The 12,466-nt window shown below is 35.7% G+C and overlaps 1 long non-coding RNA gene across 1 annotated transcript in view; it reads left to right on the forward strand.

Annotated features, from left to right (window-relative positions):
• The first annotated feature begins 11,132 nt into the window (after positions 1 to 11,132).
• LOC129375325 (uncharacterized) overlaps positions 11,133 to 12,466 on the forward strand; it is a 41,631-nt gene continuing 40,297 nt past the window's right edge. Inside the window, exon 1 of the long non-coding RNA XR_008607619.1 lies at positions 11,133 to 11,412. This is a non-coding gene — a long non-coding RNA (uncharacterized LOC129375325). The remainder of the gene's footprint in view (positions 11,413 to 12,466) is intronic.

Here is a 12,466-nt window from a genome sequence, read left to right on the forward strand (position 1 = left end):
TTTAATTAGGATTTGTGGCCACACTGCAAAAAACACAAATTTACCAAGCTTTTTTTCCCCTTGTTGCTGGTGCAAATATCTCAGTACACTTGAAATAAGAAAAAAAAACTTACAAGTAACTTTACTGCAAGAAAGATTTTGTTTTAAGTCAATCATTTCTTAATATTGATTCAAATTATTTCACTTATTTTCTCCACATTATTAGTGAAATATTCCGCAAGTGGAACTAGCGTGGAAAAAATACTTGTGTACTGTTTGATAAGACTATGTTTGCATTCAAAACAAGTTTTGTCTTCATGCTCTGTGAATTTCCCTAAAGCAACATTGTGCTCTAAGGAGATGGATTAAAAGAAAGATCACTCTTAACCTGTATTTTGGAGTTTTATCCCCATCTGCTGGTTATAGCAGCAAAACACTACGCTTGAATAGATGCTCATAGCTGAAAAATGCTGACTCAGAAAAATGCATGATGCTGATAAAAGCACCATAAAATATTAGCGAGGTTTCACTTTGGGATTCTGGGTTAAAGCACAGTTTGGGTATTTATAAAGTTAAAAAAATGTGATTGTAATAAAGTCCTGGATGCCAAAACAGAACCTTGAACCTCCAGGAAGCTTAGAATAAGAAAAATAATCACTTACTTTGCAAAATATGACCTAGAAATCAACTTTACCAGTATTTTAGTGACCCAACTATACATTTTAAAATATTTCAGATTTGAAAATGTGTCTCAAAAGAGTGACACACTGCCACAAAATCAAAATAATATGGTTTATGTCTATATTCCACTCTTTATTTCAGAAGGCAAATTAATTAGAGCATCTTTGCTTGTTTGCTAGATCCATAATAACATCGGTATGATGTACTCTAGACCAAAAATACTTGGTAAAAATTGTATATTTTCCAGTTTCTAGTGTAAATGTCTTAGTTTTGTCTTATTTTAAGTGTAGTGACCTAAAAGTAGCTCTTTGGCAAGTTATAGGAGGTTGTTTAAAGTCAATAATTCCTTAATACTGATTAATCTTCCTACGTATTGGTTCTACTAATACGAGGAAATAATACGAAGGTATTTCCTCACACTATAAGTAAGGAATTATAGAAGATATTTTCTATTACAAATGAAAAGTCTCTTCATCAGCATTAAGGAGTTATTGACTGAAAACAAACTCCTTTATCTTGCTAAAAAGTTGCTTTTAAGCTAAATTTTGTCTTATTTCAAGTGCAGTAAGATATTTTTCTGGAAATTAGGCTAAAAATACTTGGTAAGAGTTTGTGTATTAGAATAAGCTAATAAGAGTAAGTACTGTACATGCATAATGTAGCCTAGGAATGATGAAATATTTAGTGAGAAACACTGATAGAAACAGCCGTTATTGTCTGTCAAAAGGGGATATCTGGTGTAACATCAGATTGAAATAAGTCCTACAATAAGTTCTTATTTTTATTTTATTTTTTAACCATTAACTCAACACAACTGAATGGTTCATTATTCGGTTTCTGCAAAATTTTAACTCATATTAAGAAGATAATTGGAACATTTGAATCAGCTGTGATGGAGTATCCCTGCAGGTCAAGGACCTGGACACACATCCTTTGGCATAAAGAAGCCAAAATAAACCTCACACAGTAAATAGACGAAATGTATTTACCGATATAGGAGCCTTTCACATGGACGCCTGGTGTGTGTATTCATCAATTTAAACCTTTTCCATCATCTCTCTCTGCTCCTGGCTCCACTGCCAGTGCTCTCTTGGTTTCTTGTAATTTTTTGGGATGCTTTCGGGTTTACAAGCATTCTCCAATCCCCAAAGTGACTCAGACCTTGTGTTCCTTCTTTGGTGTTTCCAACAGTCACCTCATTTTGGAGCAAATCAGTTTTACTGTGGCCCACATAAAAAAAAAAAAAAGAAAAAAAATCCACAATGATTCTAACAGTCTGTTTTATTTTGTTTTTGTTTTCATTAGTTCTGGGCGTTGCCAATGCTAAGGTGCAAATTTAACTGCGAAGAACTTTGTGTGAACTTTTAAAAAGAAGAAAGAAGTGATACTTAAAATGGTTTTAGGAATAATCGCCTGGGTATTTACTTAATTCAAATAAAAGAGATGCAGCTTATGAACCAGACTTGCAATAATAGTACTGAGTATATAAAATCCTTCAGATCAGGTCTGTTTTTACTGCAGATTTTCTCAAATACATTGAGTTTAAGACACTGCAGCCTTACTTGATTTCAAGTTATCGTCCATAATTGATATAGAAAGTAATAACAAGTCACATTTAACATCAGCGAAAATACCATAAAATGTCCTTACAAACATTTCTAATTGGCTAAATTGCATTTTAAAAAATCTAAAATTTTGCACAAAAAAACCCACAAAACAAAAACAGTCACAAAATTCTGAAGGTACAGCTAAATGTTGATATTTTAACAACTGAATTGGTTTTATCATGTATTCTGGCACAACTGGCCCTTTAAGAACATTCAGGTTTTGCATATGGCCCAAAATGAAAATGAGTTTGACATCCTGCTATAAACAAATGAAGCTGCCTTTCCTAGCACTGAACAAAATAATGTTTGTTTTAGGTTTTTTTTTTTTTTTTAAAAAAACATCATTGATATATTCATATTCATTTGGTTTATGTCCAATTTTGTAGCTTCTTGTCTTTTTGGTTTTCTTTGCAACAATTGCTATTTACACAAACATCTCTTGGAGCAGTGTGTTTAATGGAGCTGCATCCTGCAGACACAGCAGACCGGCTGCTTCACCATGCAGCGCAGTCAAACCCAGGATGATTTTGGAAACGATGACTCATGAGTTATTTCATGTTTAGGTCAACAGCACCTTATTTTCAAGCTTCTGCGGTTTGGAAAAACTCACCTTATTCTGTCAGACCTGATCATGTGAAAATGTTTGATGGATGAAGGACAAACTATGCCTCTTTCCATTTTTTTTTGTGATTAAATTTGGCTCAGCCAAACTCACGTGCGGAGAGAGGAATGGGTCTTCTCTTGGTTGGAAGTGTCGTGTAACACCACTAACATCTGCTTAGGCACATAGACAGGGAACAAACACAGAGCTTCTCATGAGAGTGGTTTCCTGAAAGACCAGGGAAAGTCCTTGTTCTAATTAGCAGGAGCGATTTGCAGCTGGAAAGTCTGAGCTCAAGCCGGGCGGCCGGCTGGCGGGCCGGCGGGTAGAGTGAGGTGAAGCAGCAGTACCCACACACACATACAGCAACACTCAGGAAGCCAACAGGGGGGCTTCCTGCAGCACCAAATTGAAAGCAGCTGATCAGTTGCTGACACAGGACAGGTGGGTCAGATTTTAAAACAACGGTTTGGTTGAGCAAATGTTAGGTTACGGTTTAGCGAAAAAATAAAAGAGTCAAATTAAGGTTCAGTGAAGGCACAAGTGCACCACAGGGTTGTTACATTGACGCCTCCACCTGTGGATGATGTCGGAGCTTTTCTGGGCCCCAGGACGTCCCAATGCACCCACCATATGCCACACTTTCTCTAGAAGCACTTTATGAAAATATCTATTACTGTATCGACTTTAAAGCTGTGGAAAGGGCGGCAGCCTGACGGTGGTCTCACCTCCTGCAGGAGACAGGAGTGTGTGGCGGGCCGAGCAGAACTGTGCTAAGAATCAGTTGTTTCGAGGCCAGTGGATTATTTTTGGTCAGCAAACCAGACTGCCTCTGCTGTGTTACTGTGTTTTTTAAAAAAAATAAAAGCGAAGTTAAAAAATTTGCATTTCTGTATCTTCCATTATAAAATGATTCAAATTAAGGCTGCCATAATACACAAAGTTCCCACTATCCAAGTTGTAGTTTATACTTCAGTCATTTGCACTTCATAAATACAACACAACTGTGAAAACTTATAAAGTTCAGTGGTTGGGCTCTCGGGGAGGCGTTCATCCAGCAGCCCGCCGTGTTTTTGAGATGAAAAATGTTTAAAGTTGACAGGAAATTTTAAATTATCACTTGATCATTATGTGTTATTGAAAGATTGGAAGATTATTATCTGAACACCAGCTGTAAAGTCCTAAAAAACGCAAACATGAAAAAGAAAAAACCGTAAATAAGCCATGCTAAGCCTGGTGGGGGTACAAATAAAGCCTGGTGGCCCGCCAGGCTTATAATACACGGGCGGAAACCCTGAAACTGATGTGGTTCATGTAGGCGTCTTCAAGAATTGGACTTGCAAATGATAAATCTCGTTTATGTTTAAAATAATATGGGTGCAGTATTTTACAAACAAAAAGAGCAGAATTTATTGAGTTATCTTTTTTGATATTATGAGCATTGTTTGACCTTTACTGGTTAAAATTAAACATTTTATTGACTTGTAATAATAATTTTATCCAGACTACAAGCATGCTGTATATTGTGGAATATATTATGTTTAATGAAACATTGAACATTGAATCCTAAAGTTAAGATATTATTTCCCATTTTTTCATAGAATCTGATTTTATGTCATATTAATCTAAATGTATCTGTAGAGTTTAAAGTGAATTAGCATTTTCATGTTATAAGGTCCTAGTGCATAGATTTAATTTTTGATGTTGTTTAGTGGAGGTTTTTTTTTTGTGTGTGTGTGCTTCCAGTTTCACCTACCTAACTTTATTTTGCGGAGACCTTTTCAGGAAGTCAAGTGTAGGCCTCACAGTTTGGCACACCTGATCATTTTTCTTTTGTTTCTGGAAACAAGTGAAATGTCATATTCATTGGAAAGCAGCTCATATTTCTTCATTGCATTGTTTAAATAAAACCTTATTTCTGCTAAATCATTTATTGAAAGATGTATTCGACCTCATCTGTGAGCAGCTTATTATCAGAAAAAAATGTTCTTGCATTATTTAAATAAACCTGTAATTTTAACCATAGTCATAAAACCACACGTTGAAAAATTTTCCTATTTGTTTCCCTGCAATTTTCAGGTGTGACCTTCTGTTAATTTTGCGATTTTCTGCATCACTTGCATTCTATTGAGCATTTGTAAAGGCAGTGGATTTTTTTTTTTCTCTCTCTGGAAGCGTAAAGTGGGTTTTCCATGATCCCAAGCAGGATGTGCAGGAAACGTCTAGGTGCAGCTGGTGAAACAACACAGCGCCGTAACCTTTGACCTGCAGGATGCCAGGAATGGCTGTTTTTTTAACTCCTCTCCACATGCATGTTGTGCATGCCATTAAGTTCTCATTTGTGCCCTCTGTGCAAAAACACATCTATTAAAGATAAATGAAGCAGGTGATAAATCTGAGCCTTTGTTCTTTTTGGAAACAAAAACAGAATTTTCTATATGAAATTGTGTTTCTGCGCATAAAATCTATATAAACTTGGACGTTTCTTGCAGGTTTGTACAGTAGCTGGTTTTACCAGTAACAAAAACCCAGTTGATCCAGTTGACTTTAGTTTACAAGTGTTTTTGAGCAAACAGTAAAGATTATTTTGATTTTAATTAAACAAATATGTGAAAACTATATATATATCTAAATCTCTATATATGTATATAGATATAGATATATATATATATCTATATCTATCTATCTATATATATATATATATATATATATATATATATATATATATATATATATATATATATATTATATATATATATATATATATATATATATATATATATTATTTATATTTAAAAGTTAAATACTGCAGCAATAATTTCAATCAGGAGGGACAAGAGCTGCTGCTGACTAACACACCTGCTGTTAAGTGGTAAAAGGTATAAGCGACAAGTTAATATATGAATATCTTGGTAAATGTTTTCCTTAATTCATTAGACGCTATGGAGGCAAACAGTCTGTAGCTAAGCTAACAATGCTAATTGATAATATCACCCACCTCTCTTGGAGAACAACTGGATTACAAATTGACTCTCTTGCCTTAATATAATTAATTTTGTAATTGACAGGGCCCCATTTTTTTTCTATGAACAAAAGATAAAAAATTATAAATAAATTGTGGAGGAATTGTCATAACTTTCCCCCCTATACGGCCTTGGTAACAGGATTTAGTTCACATTATTTCAAAATTCATTAACTTTATTAAAGACACAAATAGGTTCATATGAGAAAAATAACACATAAAATTTAACCAAATTTAAGAAAGCATAAAATCTGATTTGGATGCAGCCAAGTCTCTGGATAAACGTGGTTTTACTTTAAAGGTTATAAAACGGCAAATACTTTATAAGAAAATTATGTTAGTAATAATTTACCCTGTTCTGCAAATACGGGCCAAATTTGTAGCATTTTTGAACTGTAATTGGGGGTTGCTCAAAATCAGTCCAAGTGCCACAAAAGGCCCCCGGGCCACAGTTTGAACACCCCTGATTTAGGTTAATGATAGTGAAAGGAGAGTTTGACCTGATTGGCTGCGAATGGATCCATCTCCCAGTCCTTCTCTTCTGCAAACCGGAACTGAGTGAACGAATCCCCTGGAAGACAAACAGAAATAACTTCATGAGCATCAAACGATTTGTCAAAAATATCCGAAATGTTTTGGGAGTCAATCAGCATCTTTGTGTGAACCGATGGAGAGCGACAGCAGCGCCAACTTTTTATGACATTAACAGCAATAGCTCTAGTGTGCAACACTCCACAGACACCGAGAATGTTATTAATAAACAGAATCAGGGTGCTAAAAGTCACAATAAATAAATAAATAAAAGAGGAAACTTGTGTTTGAACGAGGCACAACGCTGCAGCAGAAAGCTCAGAGTTAAATCACAACATCCAGTACAACAAGGACACAGAGTCAGGTGTGAAGCACCACTCTGCCCACTTCGTGCTTCTGGTTATCTCGGCCGCGCTGCAGAAGGATGTCACTTTGGATGGAATAAAAGGCCGCCTGTGGGTATTTTTACACAACACGATGAAAGGCAAAAAGCAAGCTAAAAATTCTTAAATGCAAAACAGAAAGGCAACAGCAAGTCTTTTCTTTGAGGCAAAAGGAGAACAGAAACATTTTAGTTATTTAAACAAAACTGGGACACGTCTAAACCATAACAACAGCTAACAAATCTGAGAAAACAGAAGAACTGTAAGAAAACTGACAATATTAAGTATTGATCCTTTACACGTAAATTCACACTCTCAGAAACTCGGCCACGACCGAAAACAACCAATGCCCTCCACTTTATCATATTCAAAACCTCACCAAACTTGACCCAAAATGGCCCCCCGAGGAAAATGTTTGGATGGAGTCGCAAGCGGACGTGGCCAATCTGCTCTACAGCGCCACCTATCGCGAGTTTGGAAAAACCATACGTTGTAGAAATCTGAAACTCTATACGTAGGCAGATCCCCCCCATTTAGAAAAAAAGTCTGTTGACGGTACGCCCTAAGATGCACAGGGAGGCGGCCATTTTGGGTCAAATGTCAAATTTTACCTGATTTTAACTTTTACTTACGTCAAAGTTGAGCAAAGTCCTCCTAGGGATTTAAGGCATGGGGCATTAAAAGTTATCAAAAAAGATTGAGTTTATAAATTTAATAAATAATAAATTTTAACCTAGCCTTTGATGTGTAGCTGGCATCTGTTTGCAATTTGTCACACTTCCTGCTCCTCCAGAAACATCACACATTCTAGAACGAATAAACAATCTAACTGTTCATAAGGACAATGAATAGCGTTTATACAAGTTATTAATTTAAACCTATCACTCATGTTTTGACCGCGCTGCACCAAACTCACTGAAATCCATCCTTGTCCACCCTTTGACAGGAATTTGGTCCAATATTTAGACCAACTCCTCCACAACACACCCTAGAATATCCTTAAAAATTATCCACAAGCCACGATTTATCCAAGAATTATGAAACTTGGCACACATTTAAAAGAGGAGTTTGATTTAAGTCAAAATCCTAGTGGCCAAAACTACTTTAAGCAAACGAGAGCAGAGAAGACTTGGGCAAAAGGTCAACTAGAAAAGCCTAGTAAACCAACGATCGTCTTTTGGGACCGAACCGGAGAGAATCACTGATGTACTTGGAGAACATGCAAACCATGAAGGCAGAAGAACCCAGGCAGGGAGTCAAACCCAGGCAATCGTTCTATTCTCAAAGATAGATGTTTTAATCACAGTAAGCAAATTTAGAGCCAAATTAACTAACAGTTGTGATTTCAGACTGTGGCAGGAAGCCAGAGCGCCCGGAGAGAAACCTGCAAACAGGAAACCTGTCTTAATCTTTTTAGTACATGAATTTAGATAAGACCTGGTCAGATTTCTCCAGCCTCCAAATGGTCACTAATTGTATCTTTTTCAACTTCCTCAAAATCCAAATTCATTATGTTTGGCTCCTCTCCAAACGTGCCTTGGTCAGCTTGGAGAACTCAAAAAGGCCTGGGCGTTCACGGAAGACAACAGTGGTGGATGATCGCCGCATACTTTCTTTGGTGAAGAAGAACCCATTCACAACATCAACTGAGGTCCAGAACACTCTCAGAGAAGTAGGTGTATCTGTCTCTAAGTCAACAGTAAAGAGAAGACTCCATGAAAGCAAATACAAAGGGTTCACATGTAGATGCAAACCATTCATCAATTCCAAAAATAGACAGGCCAGAGTTAAATTTGCCCAAAAACACCTCAAGAAGCCAGCCCAGTTCTGGAAAAGTATTCTATGAACAGATGAGACGAAGATCAACCTGTACCAGAATGATGGGAAGAAAAAAGTTTGGAGAAGAAAGGAACGGCACATGATCCAAGGCACACCACATCCTCTGTAAAACATGGTGGAGGCAACGTGATGGCATGGGCATGCATGGCTTTCAATGGCACTGGGTCACTTGTGTTTATTGATGACATAACAGCAGACAAGAGTAGCCGGATGAATTCTGAAGTGTACCGGGATATACTGTCAGCCCAGATTCAGCCAAATGCTGCAAAGTTGATCCGACGGCGCTTCACAGTACAGATGGATAATGACCCCAAGCATACAGCCAAAGCTACCCAGGAGTTCATGAGAGCAAAAAGGTGGAATATTCTGCAATGGCCAAGTCAATCACCAGATCTTAACCCAATTGAGCATGCATTTCACTTGCTCAAATCCAGACTTCAGACGGAAAGACCCACTAACAAGCAAGACCTGAAGGCTGCGGCTGTAAAGGCCTGGCAAAGCATTAAGAAGGAGGAAACCCAGCGTTTGGTGATGTCCATGGGTTCCAGACTTAAGGCAGTGATTGCCTCCAAAGGATTCGCAACAAAATATTGAGAAAAAACTTTTTTGTTTGGGTTATGTTTATATGTCCAATTACTTTGAGCTCCTAAAATGTGGAGTGTTTGTAAACAAATGTGTACAATTCCTACATTTTCTATCACATATTTTTGTTCAACCCTTTAAATTAAACGTTACAATCTGCACTTGAATTCTGTTGTAGAGGTTTCATTTCAAATCCAATGCGGTGGCATGCAGAGCCCAACTCACGAAAATTGTGTTACTGTCCAAATATTTCTGGCCCTAACTGTAAATATCGGTTTGGTGCATCTCCAAAACAAACTATTTTGAATAAAGCGGAATAAATAAAACGTTTTTGTTTGATTTGTAGTGAATAAATCCGTTTTGTTTTAGCTCAGATTTGGCCATAGAAACAAGTGGAAAAAAATTTAACAATGAAAATAAAAAGATTTCTGAAGGAAAAAACTTTATAGGATTTAAAAACAGGCAGGAAGTGACCTTGATGTAAAGGTGTATACATGATGTATATAGTTGTATATTAAATATCTTTTTTATATAATATTTTCTGTTTAAGATGATGCATACTTAAAATTACATACATTGAAAATACCAGCCAAGGAATTAAAGCTGCAGCTTATAATTATGTTAGAAATAATACTGATTATTCTGATGCTTAATCGAGTTATATTGTCAAAAAATTAATTTAACCATTTATTTTATTTTATGCAATATCATAAATACAAATAATTAAATTAAAACAAAAAAACAAAAGTGTTTTATTTCCTAAAAGAGTTTTAGAGCATTTGTACATATGTAAAGATAAAGAAGATAAAAAATATGCAAAATGTACATATTTTTTCCTTACAGTTTCGGCTTAATTCTTGCTCCAATGGTGTTTATACTCCACTTAACAATTATTCATTTACTGAAATACTTGACAATTATGTTAATAATGGTCAATTAATTCACTAAAATGAATTACAGGAAATGATGACCTGCGTCAGAATCTTACTTTTACAAATTCACAACATGTTTGAACATCAGCTGAACGAAACATAAAATTATTTTGAAAGTGGCCCTATTAAGGATAAAAGGAATATTTTAAAAAAAATAATTTTTTTACATTATTTTCACTGAAACCTCGTTTTTCAAGGTGGTAATCAATATACAACTGGTTGAGTCAATGAATGGATTCAGTTTTTTTGGTATTATTTTCCAGGTGCCTTTTTTTTTTTAATTCATGCAGCTGCTAATGAAATGTCTGCAACAGTATTGAAGAAATATGTTGTTAATATATTAAGGAAAAACATAAGGGGGGAGGGGTTCTGAAATCAAGAATTACTGATGTTAAAGACATTTTTTGCAATTATTTTGTTATTGCAATAATATTTTTTTAAATCTCAAGCTATGTTTACATGTATGAGAGCCTGAGGGCCAGTATAAAAAAAGAAAAAAACATTTCAACCAAAGTAACTCAGATATTTTCTAAAAGAAACCCAAGAAAACTTCTGAATTTGAAAAGTTTAAAATTTGCTTGACAAAAATTCTAATTTTGAGATTTTTCTGGAAAAAAATTATGCAATTTTCCAAGTTTCAAAAATTTTAAAATTTTGCCTTTTGAAACTGAAGTTTTTATGGGTTTTTTTCTAGAAAATGTCTTAGATCAATATCAAAATTTCAGTTTTTCTACCAAAGCTTCAACTTTTCAGAATAAGAAATGTCCTTGTATTTTGTAGAAAAAGTCACATCTTTTTTCAGGTAGATATTTACTCTGTTTTTCTTCAATATGCACTAATTCTGCCTGGAAACTGCTGATATTTCCATTTGTTGATCGACAAAAAGTTTCATATTTTGACACCTTGAATCAGCTGTAGTAGTCATGCCACACCACTAGATGGCACTATGCTTTTACCGTGCCATCCAACGCTAAGTAACTTTAGCCGCTTAGCTTTGAGATTACTGTAACCAACGGCTCATTTCTGTCTTTCATGAAAGAAATGCTCATGTAACATATATTCCTTGTCAGGAATTAAAGGTAAAAAGTTAAACCGAACAGGTTAAGTCGGCGTCGGCTTAGCCCTCGTGCGGAAGTAGCGCAAACCTCCAACTAGCAGCGTCGCAACGGAAGAGGCAGTGGACATTTTTTCCTGATAAACTGCCACAGAAGCAAGAAGGACAGGAAAGAAAATTCTTTAACAAGTCCTACATCAGGTATGAAAAGTTATTTGAAGGAAACAACGAAGACATCAACATTAAAGCCCAAGCAATTTCCAGCCACAGGAAGAATGAAGCCATGTGAAAGCTGTCATTGGATGTGAAAGCTGTCATTGGATGTGTCATATCAATTGTTTATGTTATCAGCCTGTGCGTGCACAGAATAAACCCTGGCTCCTCTTTATGCGCATGTGCATCTTAAGATAAGGTAGATATTTATTAGTCTCCAATAGGACAAATTCATTTTGGAAGCAGGGGCGAAACTGCAATACAACAATGAAAAGCCCATTCAAAAAGGCAGAAACCATGAGTAAATACATAGAAGACAAAAATAAATAAATAAATAAAATAACATAAAAACAAAAAGTCAGATCTTGACACTTCCAGTGGTGTTAAAGAAAAGTTTCACTCTGAAACCTGGTTTCCAAAAATGCCGATGTGAACTCCAGTCAGTGGTATCGTGTAATTTCAACAAAAACGTTACGGTTGAACTGAAGAGCTGCAGGGGCCTTGATCTCAATTTATGACATATATCTGGATTTCTTTACATGGTCTAGATAGCAAATTTTTGTCGCTATTTGTTTCTCAAATTTCTGCATCAATCATCTTTGACTTTTTAACATACCAGAAGTTTATTGGTGATTAAATTTCATGATGGAGAGACTTTTTTAGAGGAAGAGAGAAAATGAAATGCCATATGATGCAAACCACTAAAACCACATCTGTTTCTGCAGAACCACTGTTCAGATGTAATCTTATCTTGTTGAGTGGGTCAAGGTTTTTGTTCTGCTCTTGGGACTTGCCTTGGACTCCAGGTTTGGTACTGGCAGTTTTAGATTTCTGTTTCTTATTTCTGTAAATGCTACATTTCTCATAAACAGGATTTTCTTTGGTAATAAAAATATTCTATCCACCACTCATAAATCACAACTACAGTATGAGGACATGTCTCACCATGTGAGAATCAGCAAAAAAAAACAAAACAAAACAAAACAAAAAAACAGGCAGCAACACAGAAATGTAGATAAACAAAATAGTTTGTTTAAACAGG

Source organism: Poeciliopsis prolifica, unplaced genomic scaffold (genome assembly GCF_027474105.1).
Source record: "Poeciliopsis prolifica strain line A6 unplaced genomic scaffold, Auburn_PproV2 SCAFFOLD039, whole genome shotgun sequence".
Lineage (NCBI taxonomy): Eukaryota > Metazoa > Chordata > Actinopteri > Cyprinodontiformes > Poeciliidae > Poeciliopsis > Poeciliopsis prolifica.